We start from the raw sequence: 11,825 nt of genomic DNA on the forward strand, positions 1-11,825 counted from the left end.
CTCTTGTGAAATAATTTTCCAAAAGGAACTTTGATAAAGTGTCATACCAGGCTCTAGGTGCTTGCTTCAATCCATAAAGTTCTTTCAAAAGATAATAGACATGTTCTGAAAAATTTGGATCTTCAAAACCAGGAGGTTGACTGACATAGACTTCCTCCTCCAAATCTCCATTCAGAAAGGCACTTTTGACATCCATTTGATAGACCTTAAAATTGGCATGGGCTGCATAGGCTAAGAAGATTCTGATGGCTTCAAGTCTTGCAACAGGAACAAATGTTTCATCAAAATCTATTCCTTCTTGTTGACAATAGCCCTTAGCAACCAATCTAGCTTTGTTCCTGACTACTATGCCATTTTCATCCATCTTGTTTCTGATTACCCATTTGGTGTCTATTGGATTCTTTCCTTTAGGCTTGGGCACCAGCTTCCATACATTATTCCTTTCAAATTGGTTTAGCTCCTCCTGCATAGCTAAAATCCAATCAGGATCCAACAAAGCTTCTTCTACCTTCTTTGGTTCTTCCTTGGACAGAAAGCTGTTGTATAGACATTCTTCTTGAGTTGCTCTCCTGGTTTGAACTCTAGAAGAAACATCACCAATTATGAGCTCAAAGGGGTGATCTTTTGTCCATTTTCTTTGTTGAGGTAGATTAGCTCTAGATGAAGAGGCCTAATTGTTGTCTTGATTTGTGATTGAGTTTTGATTTTTAGAAACTCCCCCTGAGTTTGTGGATCTTTGATTTGAGAAAGGGGAACTTTCTATATGTGATCTATCCTGACTTCCTGCTCCTTTTGATAACCCGATGAATGGTGAGTTTTGAGTACCGATGGATGAAGTTGGTTGTCTCCCGACGGATAACGCAGATTGCCTCCCGACGGATGAAGCATTATGCAACTCGACAGATGTTGAGTTTTGTGCTTCATTGGTAGTAGATTTTTCTGCATTATCCTTTGATACTGTTTCTTGATCACTTTCATCATCACTGTCATCAATAACCATCTCCACATTGTCGAATTTGAGGCTCTTATGGTAATCTCCATCTTGAAGTCCTTCAATCTTTTTATCATCAAACACAACATGTATTGATTCCACAACAATGTTGGTTCTTAGATTGTAGACTCTATATGCTTTACCAACAACATATCCAACAAAAATTCCTTCATATGCTTTAACATCAAACTTCCCATTTTGATCAGTTTGATTTCTCAGAATATAACATTTACAACCTAAGACATGAAGAAAATTTAGAGTTGGCTTCTTGTTCTTGTACAATTGATAGGGAGTTATGCATCTTGCTTGATTAACCAGGGAAATGTTCTGAGTGTAGCATGCATTATTTACAGCTTCAGCCCAGAAATATGTTGGCAGTTTAGATTCTTCAAGCATTGTCCTTGCAGCTTCAATAAGTGATCTGTTCTTCCTTTCCACTACTCCATTCTGTTGTGGAGTTCTTGCTGCTGAAAACTCATGCAGAATCCCATTTTCCTCACAGAATGCTCTCATGAATGAATTTTTGAACTCAGTTCCATTGTCACTCCTGATTCTTCTAACCTTGAAATCAGGATGATTATTGACTTGCCTTATATGATTGATGATAATTTCACTAGCCTCATCTTTAGACTTTAGGAAATATGTCCAAGAGAACTTTGAGAAATCATCTACAATTACTGGTCCAAACAAATCCATGTGTAGCAGTCGCAAAGGTTCTTCAATTGTTGAATCAAGTTTCTTCCTGAATGATGCTTTAATCTGCTTCCCTTTTTGACAGGCATCACACAGTCCGTCCTTAAAAAACTCTACTAGAGGAATGCCTCTAACCAGTTCTTTCTTTATTAGCTCATTCATGGTCTTGAAGTTTAAATGGGATAGCTTCTTGTGCCATAGCCAACTTTCATCCTGACTTGCTTTGCTAAGAAGACAAGTAACAGATGAGTTGAAATCAGCTAGATACACATTTCCTTTTCTCACACCAGTGGAAACCACTTTGTTACTTTTTTTATTAGTCATAACACAGGCTTCTGAGTTGAAGGTTACTGAGTTGCCTTTATCACAAAGCTGGCTGATACTCAACAAGTTGTGTTTGAGACCATCCACTAAGGCAACTTCCTCAATGATGACATTGTCCTTTGAAATCAAGCCATATCCCATAGTATAACCCTTGCTGTCATCTCCAAAAGTGATACTTGGGCCAGCTTTCTCCTCGAACTCTGTGAGCAGGGTAGAATCACCAGTCATGTGTCTTGAACAACCACTATCCAAATACCAAAGATTCTTTCTTTTTCCCTGCACACATCAAAATCAAATCAAGTTGATTTTGGTACCCAAGTTGAAAGAGATATGTCCTAAGTCCAATCATGTATGAGGATTTAGGAATAACTTTTATGTAATCTGTTTTGATTTCATTGATATTAATGAAAGGCTTGTTTTATTTTTATTGCGGGCTCTATCTATTTAAATGTTTAAATAAGATATACCACGGTTTAAAGTAAAGCTTTTTATGGATTGTGATGAGATCATAATAATGAGACCTAGAAGATGATAACTCTAAACTTAAATAGTTCCTGGTCGTAGGATTACTAACTGATAATTAATAATCCGCAAAGATCGGTACATACTATGCTTGCTTCATTATGAAGGATGTCTGTTCTCATAGACATTTGTGTGGTGACACTATATCTAGTGTGTAGGTGCTTATTATAGAATAAGTTCACTGAACATGACTCACACAGCTGAATGACTGATGGAGTTCACTCACGTGTCAGCAGTTGTTTACATAGTGATAGTTGTACAAGTATCCTTAGACTTGAGATCATCATAGTCATCTTATGTACACTGAACTATGCTTTGGTTTAGTTCTTAGTCTCAAGGGAAAATTATAAGGGCTCTACTGGGTATAGGAATTTGTACACGAAGATAATTTATGATCAATAAAGGATCTACCCCTTCCAGTGTAGGAAGAGAATGTTCAATGCTGATCCACTTATGTTAGTTCAGGAATCTCTGGCCAGAGTGAATGAAATTAGAAAGGAGTTTCTAATTTACATTAAATAGAACTAAGCATAGTGAATGGGAAAGCAAGTGATTAAATAAGATAGGCTTGACACAAGTTCCATGCCTTGTATTTAATCGTGACATTGCAGGGTAGAAGGAATTAATTGTACGGTAACTACTCACTGAATATGTTCTTGGTATTCTAAGCAGTGAATTCGTATTATCCGGATAGTCGCGATATGCTGAGAAGTATCCCTCACGATGTAGAATAAATATGATTAATTAATTAATCATATTTAATGAATTAGAGAATTTATATAAATAATGATAAAATAGTTTTATTATTATTTATTTTCTACTACCGGCTTAATATTGAACCTACATGGTCACACCATAAAAGAGAATGATTTAATGGTGAAGGAATTAATTAATAATGGTTAATAATTATTTATTTATGAAATAAATAATTAATTGGTAAATTTAATAATTGATTAAATGAGATTTAATTGATTATAAATTAATTAAAAAAAGGTTCTTAATATTATTAATTAAGAATTTAATTTTTGGAAATTAAATCAAGTGAGAGAATTATTTCTAAAGAGTTTAGAAAAAGGATTAATAATTAAAAGGTGTTTTAATTATTAGTGAGAATAATAAAGGGTTAATAATAATAATATTTTATGGGAAAATTTTCAGCTGAAAATTTTGCCTATAAATATACTATTATAAACCCTATTTTTGCCTCAACCAAAAAGATTTACAAAACCCTAATTCTCTCCATCTCCTCCTCCTTCATTACATCGTTTTCTTGGTGGATACCGGTGGAGTGCTTCACACTTGAGGAGCAGCTGCTAAGGATCTCCGTTCATCATTCTTGGATCGCTATTAAAGACCTCCATCTTTCCATTAACGTAAAGCTTCTTAAGGTAAACACACTAAACTACGAATTAAATATTATATTTTCGCATGGATCCTGCGGAGGGTTTCGTTTTTTTTTTAAGATTAAATTTACGTTTTCGCTGCGTTTATGTGCTAAAAACCCTTCAATGGCATCAAAGCTACTTGCGAAAAGTTTTTAATTCGTTTATGTGTTTAACTGTTTACGATATATGAGCATGTACGTGATTCGCCATGATTTGATGTTGATATAATATGCTTATATATGTATGGTTTTGAATATATGATATTCATGTGAGTTGTATAATCATAAGATGATTATGTAATCTGTATATATACTGATATATACATGATTTATGTTTGTTATAATTATGAAAATCATATTAGATACGGATTCTGAATTGGCTGCTGCAGATTTGCTGAAATCTGGGTCTGGTGTCCGATTTACACAAATGAATAACTTATTCCATAGGTAAACGAGCGTCTCAACAAAACTGATAGTTAAAGCTATCAACGACTCGTCTGTAAGGCGTCTGACGTCGTTTACTGCCCGTAAACAGTGATTCTTGTTTTTCTGATTTGATTCTAATTTTTCTGATTTTTGTCATATTTTCTTTTTATGATTAGATCATGGATAATATGATATGTTAAGATCAGATTATGTGTTTTAACATGCTTTTATGTGTTGTATGAGTATGGTGGATGGTTATGGCCTTTCGACCTTAGTGTAATGGTTTTGATTTTGGTTTTAAATACGACTTGCATGTCGTCAATCTTTGTAATCATAAATCTCGAATGTAACTCGAGTTATTCTTGTAAGTTCATTAGATTAGTTTTACTTTCAATCATGTAATGTAATTGAAGACTCAAGAAGGCTATCCAATGGACGTGATACAAAGAAGAAGACGAGGCATACAATAGTCTAAACAAAGAAGAAGACTTATGTAATAAGTAGTTGTATTTATTTCCATCACCATATTAGATTGACCTTGATCTTTATCATGAGCTTGATAAAGATCACATAGGATGGGGCCATAACCAAACATATTTACTTTATTGCACTTTACATTTACTTGTTTATTTAATTTTATATATGAGATATATGCCTATGTTTACCATGCGATGATAGATTTAGGTGAACTTAAATCAATATAAGGCGTGCTCTAGAAAATCTAGAATAGGAATCATTTCTTGCCTTAACAATAAATAATATGAATACGATCATGAGATTCTTGTGTTTATGAAACACGTAATTGAATATGAATTTTCAATATTGAGAGAAAGGATGATTCTGTCAACAACAGATTTCTATCTGTAAGAAAGGGTTATTAAGTGACGCCTCTTGACAATGCTCCACCCGATCTGGGAATCATCTGATTATCGATTATTGATTTGAAATTTTTAATTTAAAAGGAAGAATCTCTTTATAATGTGATTATTATTGTAACATAATATAATACCTCTAAAATTAAATAATATCAAGTAGTAATTGGCCAATGACACAACGGGCTTGTGTCGGTCATAGCCTTCCAACATGGTAGAAAGTGGTTTTTATTTTTAAATCATTGTCGTTTCGTGCTACAGCCGAGGGCTTTGATTTTGAAATAAGAAATACTTGTCTATTACATAGAGATGTGTACATTGAATTAGAATCTAAAGGTCGGTACGTGCTACAGCCGTGGGCCGTTGGAGACTGATTCAATTGTACGAAATATTGGGTTAGACTTGACTTAGAATATTGAGTTTGTCGTGCCACAGCCGTGACTCAATTATTCAAGAGGCTAAACTTATATTAGGGAATAACATAAGATGTAATTGACAAGAGTTGTCTGCCTATTGAACATCACATGACGTTTCGTGCCACAGCCGAGGTTGTGTGATGGAATGTAGGATCCCTATTCCCACTAGCATTATGAATGCTTAATTTTCACTTAGGGGTTGAAAAAATTAGATAAACTAGTGGGAGACACTTATAAATAAAGACCCGATTCATATAGTGTTTTGAAATGAAATTGAATATTTGCTAAGTGTTTTTATGTGTTTATCATTTACAGATTTACTATATTCGTCATGTCTTCTACACTATCACTCCGGAGCATACTAGATGCTCACAAGTTGACTGGTCCTAATTTAGCTGTTTGTTTTCACTGTAACAAGTTGGGGCACTGGAAGAGGAACTACAAGGTTTACCTTGCAGAATTGAAGAAGAAGAAGGGTAGTAAGACTACCGCTTCTGATTCAGGCATGTTCATGATCGAAGTTAATATGTCACTAGGTCAAATTTCTACTCTAGTATTAGATACCGCCTGTGGTTCTCATATTTGCAATTCGTTGCAAGGAGTAAAGGGAAGTAGGACTCTTGAAAAAGATGAGGTGATTCTACGTATGGGCAATGGAGCAAGGGTTGCGGCCTTATCTGTAGGATCATTTAGTTTACATATGCCTACGGGCAAGACTATTATTTTAAATAATTGTTATTACGTTCCCTCTATTGTGAGGAATATTGTTTCTATTCCTATGTTGGATGTGGATGGTTTTTCATTTATTATTAAGAATAATGAATGTTCTATCCTTAGAGATAATGTTCTTTTTGGACGTGGCATTTTAAATAATGGTCTGTATGTATGTGACGTAGAGCATGATTTACTTCAGATTCAACAAACTAATAAAAGAAAATGAGATGATGAAAATCTGACCTATTTATGGCACTGTAGGCTAGGTCATATTAGTGAAAATAGACTGCGGATATTGCATAAGAAAGGGTTACTTGACCCCTTTGATTTTGAATCATATCCTATATGCGAGTCTTGTCTATTGGGTAAAATGACCAAATCTCCATTTAGTGGACATGGAGAGAGGGCTGTAGATTTGCTAGGATTGGTGCACACAGATGTATGTGGACCAATGTCTACGCAATCCATGGGTGGATTTTCGTACTTCATTACTTTCATAGATGATAGATCTAGATTCAGATATGTGTATTTGATGAAACACAAGTCTGAAGCCTTTGAAAAGTTCAAAGAATATAAACACGAAGTGGAGAAATAAGCCAAACACAGTATTATAACTCTTCGATCAGATCGAGGTGGTGAATACTTGAATGGAGAGTTTCTAGATTATCTCAAAGAAAATGGTATAGTCTACCAGTGGACTCCTCCATATACTCCACAGTTAAATGGGGTATCTGAAAGGAGAAATCGAACTTTGTTAGACATGGTTCGGTCCATGATGAGCTATGTGAATCTTCCAGTATTCCTATGGGGTTATGCATTGGAAACCTCAGCATATTTACTGAATAAGGTGCCTTCCAAATCTGTTCCTCAAACACCATATGAGATATGGAAAGAAAGGAAACCGAGTCTTAAACACGTTAAGATTTGGGGATGTCCAGCTTATGTCAAGAAAGTTGACCCAGATAAGCTGGAATCTCGATCCGTAAAATATAATTTTGTGGGATATCCTAAAGAGACTTTGGGGTATTACTTTTACACCGATCATCGGGTGTTTGTCTCCAGACATGCTACCTTCTTGGAAAAGGAGTTTATCCTTGAAGAAAATAGTGGGAGTAAAATTGAACTTGATGAAGTTCAAGAAGCACAAACTACTACGGATCAAGTGGAAACACCTGTTCAGACTGAACAACCTTCTGTGGAACAGCCCATTCGTAGGACAGGGAGAGTGTCTCGCCAACCTGAGAGGTATTATGGCCTTGTCATTGAGAATGACAATGAGTTGTCAATCATTGATGATGACAACCCTGTGACCTATAATGAGGCTATGAGTAGTGTTGACTCTGAGAAATGGCATAATGCCATGAAATCCGAAATGAAATCTATGTATACCAACCAAGTATGGACTCTGATTGAGGCGCTTGAAGGTGTTAAGCCTATTGGGTGCAAGTGGGTATACAAAAAAAAGATTGGAGCAGATGGCCAGGTGGAGACCTATAAGGCCAGGCTCGTGGAAAAAGGATTCAAACAAAGGCAAGGGATTGACTTTGATGAAACTTTTTCACCTGCAGCCCTGTTAAAATCAATTCGGATTTTGCTTGCGATTGCTGCTTACTACGACTATGAGATCTGACAAATGGACGTGAAAACGGCCTTCCTCAATGGGGAACTTGAGGAGGAAGTGTATATGACACAGCCAGAGGGTTTTCTTTCCAAGTGAAATGAACACCTAGTGTGTAAGCTGCTGCGAACCATATATGGTTTAAGGCAAGCTTCTCGTAGATGGAACATCCGTTTTGATGAGACAATCAAAGAGTTTGGTTTTATCAAAAACATAGATGAACCATGTGTCTACAAGAAGGTTAGTGGGAGTGCGGTAACATTTCTTGTATTGTATGTGGATGACATACTTCTTATAGGAAATGATATACTGATGCTATAATCAGTCAAAGTATGGCTATCAAAGAACTTCACCATGAAGGACTTGGGAGAAACATCCTACATTCTTGGTATGAAGATCTATAGAGATAGATCTAGAAGAATGATAGGTCTTACCCAGGGTACATACATCCAGAAAGTGCTTAAAAGGTTTAGCATGGAAAACTCCAAAAGAGGTCTCATATCGATGAGCCATGGAGTGTCCCATTCTGAAAAAATGTCTCCTAAGACACCTGAGGAAAGAGAGCGTATGAGTAAGATTCCTTATGCTTCAGCAATAGTATCTATCATGTACGCGATGTTATGTACAAGGCCTGATGTTGCTTATTCAATTAGTGTGACGAGCAGATATCAGTCCAGTCCAGTACAGGTGAAGACCACTGGAAAGCAGTGAAAAACATCCTTAAGTACTTGCGACGGACTCAGGACATTTTTTTGTTTTTGGTGGTGAATCTGAGTTAAAAATAGAGGGTTATACTGACTCTAGTTTTCAATCAGAAAGTGATAGCAAATCCATGTCAGGGTACGTGTTTACTCTGAATGGCGGTACAATTCAGATTGTTAAAAGAGGAGATGTCAACATCGAGAGAGTTGACACATATAACAATGTAGCAGACCCACTGACAAAGCCACTTTCTCAGAGTCACTTTGATCGTCATAAAGACAAGATGGGTATTAGATACCAGAGTGATTGGCTTTAGTACAAGTGGGAGATTGAAAGAGATATATCCTAAGTCCAATCATGTATGAGGATTTAGGAATAACTTTTATGTAATCTGTTTTGATTTCATTGATATTAATAAAAGGCTTGTTTTATTTTTATTACGGGCTCTATCTATTTAAATGTTTAAATAAGATATACCACAGTTTAGAGTAAAGCTTTTTATGGATTGTGATGAGATCATAATAATGAGACCTAAAAGATGATAACGGTAAACTTAAATAGTTCCTGGTCGTAGGATTACTAACTGGTAATTAATAATCCACAAAGATCGGTACATACTATGCTTGCTTCATTATGAAGGATGTCTGTTCTCATAGACATTTGTGTGGTGTCACTATAGCTAGTATGTAGGTGTTTATTATAGAATAAGTTCACTGAACATGACTCACACAGCTGAACAACTGATGGAGTTCACTCACGTGTCAGCAGTTGTTCACATAGTGATAGTTGTACAAGTATCCTTAGACTTGAGATCATCATAGTCATCTTGTGTACACTTAACTATGCTTTGGTTTAGTTCTTAGTCTCAAGGGACAATTATAAGGACTCTACTGGGTATAGGAATTTGTACACGAAGATAGTGTATGATCAATAAAGGATCTACCCCTTCCAATGTAGGAAGAGAATGTTCAATGCTGATCCACTTATGTTAGTTCAGGATTCTCTGGCCAGAGTGAATGAAATTAGAAAGGAGTTTCTAATTTACATTAAATAGAACTAAGCATAGTGAATGAGAAAGCAAGTGATTAAATAAGATAGGCTTGACACAAGTTCCATGCCTTGTATTTATTCGTGACATTGCAGGATAGAAGGAATTAATTGTACGGTAACTACTCACTGAATAGGTTCTTGGTATTCTAAGTAGTGAATTCGTATTATCCAGATAGTCGCGATATGCTGAGAAGTATCCCTCACGATGTAGAATAAATATGATTAATTAATTAATCATATTTAATGAATTAGAGAATTTATATAAATAATGATAAAATAGTTTTATTATTATTTATTTCTACTACCGGCTTAATATTGAACCTACAGGGTCACACCATAAAAGAGAATGATTTAATGGTGGAGGAATTAATTAATAATGGCTGATAATTATTTATTTATGAAATAAATAATTAATTGGAAAATTTAATAATTGATTAAATGGGAATTGATTATAAATTAATTAAGAAAAGGTTCTTAATAAATTTTATTAAGAATTTAATTTTTGGAAATTAAATCAAGTGAGAGAATTATTTCTAAAGAGTTTAGAAAAAGAATTAATAATTAAAAGGTGTTTTAATTATTAGTGAGAATAATAAATGATTAATAATAATAATATTTTATGGGAAAATTTTTAGCTGAAAATTTTGCCTATAAATATACTATTATAAACCCTATTTTTGCCTCAACCAAAAAGATTTACAAAACCCTAATTCTCTCAATCTCCTCCTTTTTCATTACATCGTTTTCTTGGTGGATACCGGTGGAGTGCTTCACACTTGAGGAGCAGCTGCTAAGGATCTCCGTTCATCATTCTTGGATCGCTATTAAAGACCTCCATCTTTCCATTAACGTAAAGCTTCTTAAGGTAAACACATTGAACTACAAATTAAATATTATTTTTTCGCATGGATCCTGCGGAGGGTTTCGGTTTTTTTAAGATTAAATTTACGTTTTCGCTGTGTTTATGTGCTAAAAACCCTTCACAAGTTTCCTGGAGTCCTGCCTTGTTAGCTTTCTTTTTCTGTTTCTTATGCTTTATCTCATTTGACTTGGGGAGATCAGATTCATCCTTGGTCATTTGAGTTGGGCCTTTGAAACCATTCATTGCAACAGAATTATCATGCATATTATAATCAACAGGGAATGGCATGCTATTAGTGAACATGTTAGTCCATTAAGGCATGCTAAATGGTATTTGTGGCATACTAAATGCAGCATAATAAGGATTAGGTGCAAATGACATATTAGCAAACTGTGCATTCATATTCTGTGTAGACATAGCATTCATAGGCATGGGAGGCATGACATTCATGTTAGGAAAGTGAGGTGGCACAGACATGGAAGTAGGCATGACAGTTTTGCAATTAACAGACAAATGATTTACACTACCACACTTGACACAGATTTTTCTAGGAGCATATTTATCAGGTGTGTACTTATTGTGTTTGTTAATCCCTACTTTACCATTTCTATTATTTTTCCTTTTAGCCTCTATTTTCACCTCAATCTTTTCAAGTATGTCACTTAACTGTTTGACAGTCATGTGACCAACATTAGCCTTTTTCCCTTTCTTAACTTGACTCGATTCTCCTGAAACAAAGTTCTTGGAAACAGATCCATACTTTTCATTCAGCTTAACAAGTTTAGCTTTACTGATAGGCTTTCTTACAACCGACGGATGAGGATTTTCATCAGTCGACGGATAACCCTTTTTGTTATCCGACGGATGATCCTCATCATCCATCGAGTCTACATCTGTTAGCACTCCATCCACCAAATTTGGTTCTAGTTTCTCCTTGTTCTTTTTCCAGGCTGCATCACAGAAGGACTCGATTCCTTGAACTTTAGTAATTTGAGCATGGACATCTCTAGATGTTTTCCATGCCTTAATCACCTCATGTTCACGCTCGAGCTGCTTCTTCAAACTTTCTTCTTTCTTCAAGGTCTCAGTTAATTCCTCCTTGGCAATCTTACACTCAATTCTTAATTTTTCAAAATCAATGAACTGAGACTCTAGCACATTATTTCTCTCACTCAAAAATAAATTGTTCTCTTTGATTTTAGCATTTTTTTTAGTAAGAGACTTAAGTGTAACACGCAAATGATATAACTC

Source organism: Apium graveolens, chromosome 8 (genome assembly GCF_009905375.1).
Source record: "Apium graveolens cultivar Ventura chromosome 8, ASM990537v1, whole genome shotgun sequence".
Classification (NCBI taxonomy): domain Eukaryota; kingdom Viridiplantae; phylum Streptophyta; class Magnoliopsida; order Apiales; family Apiaceae; genus Apium; species Apium graveolens.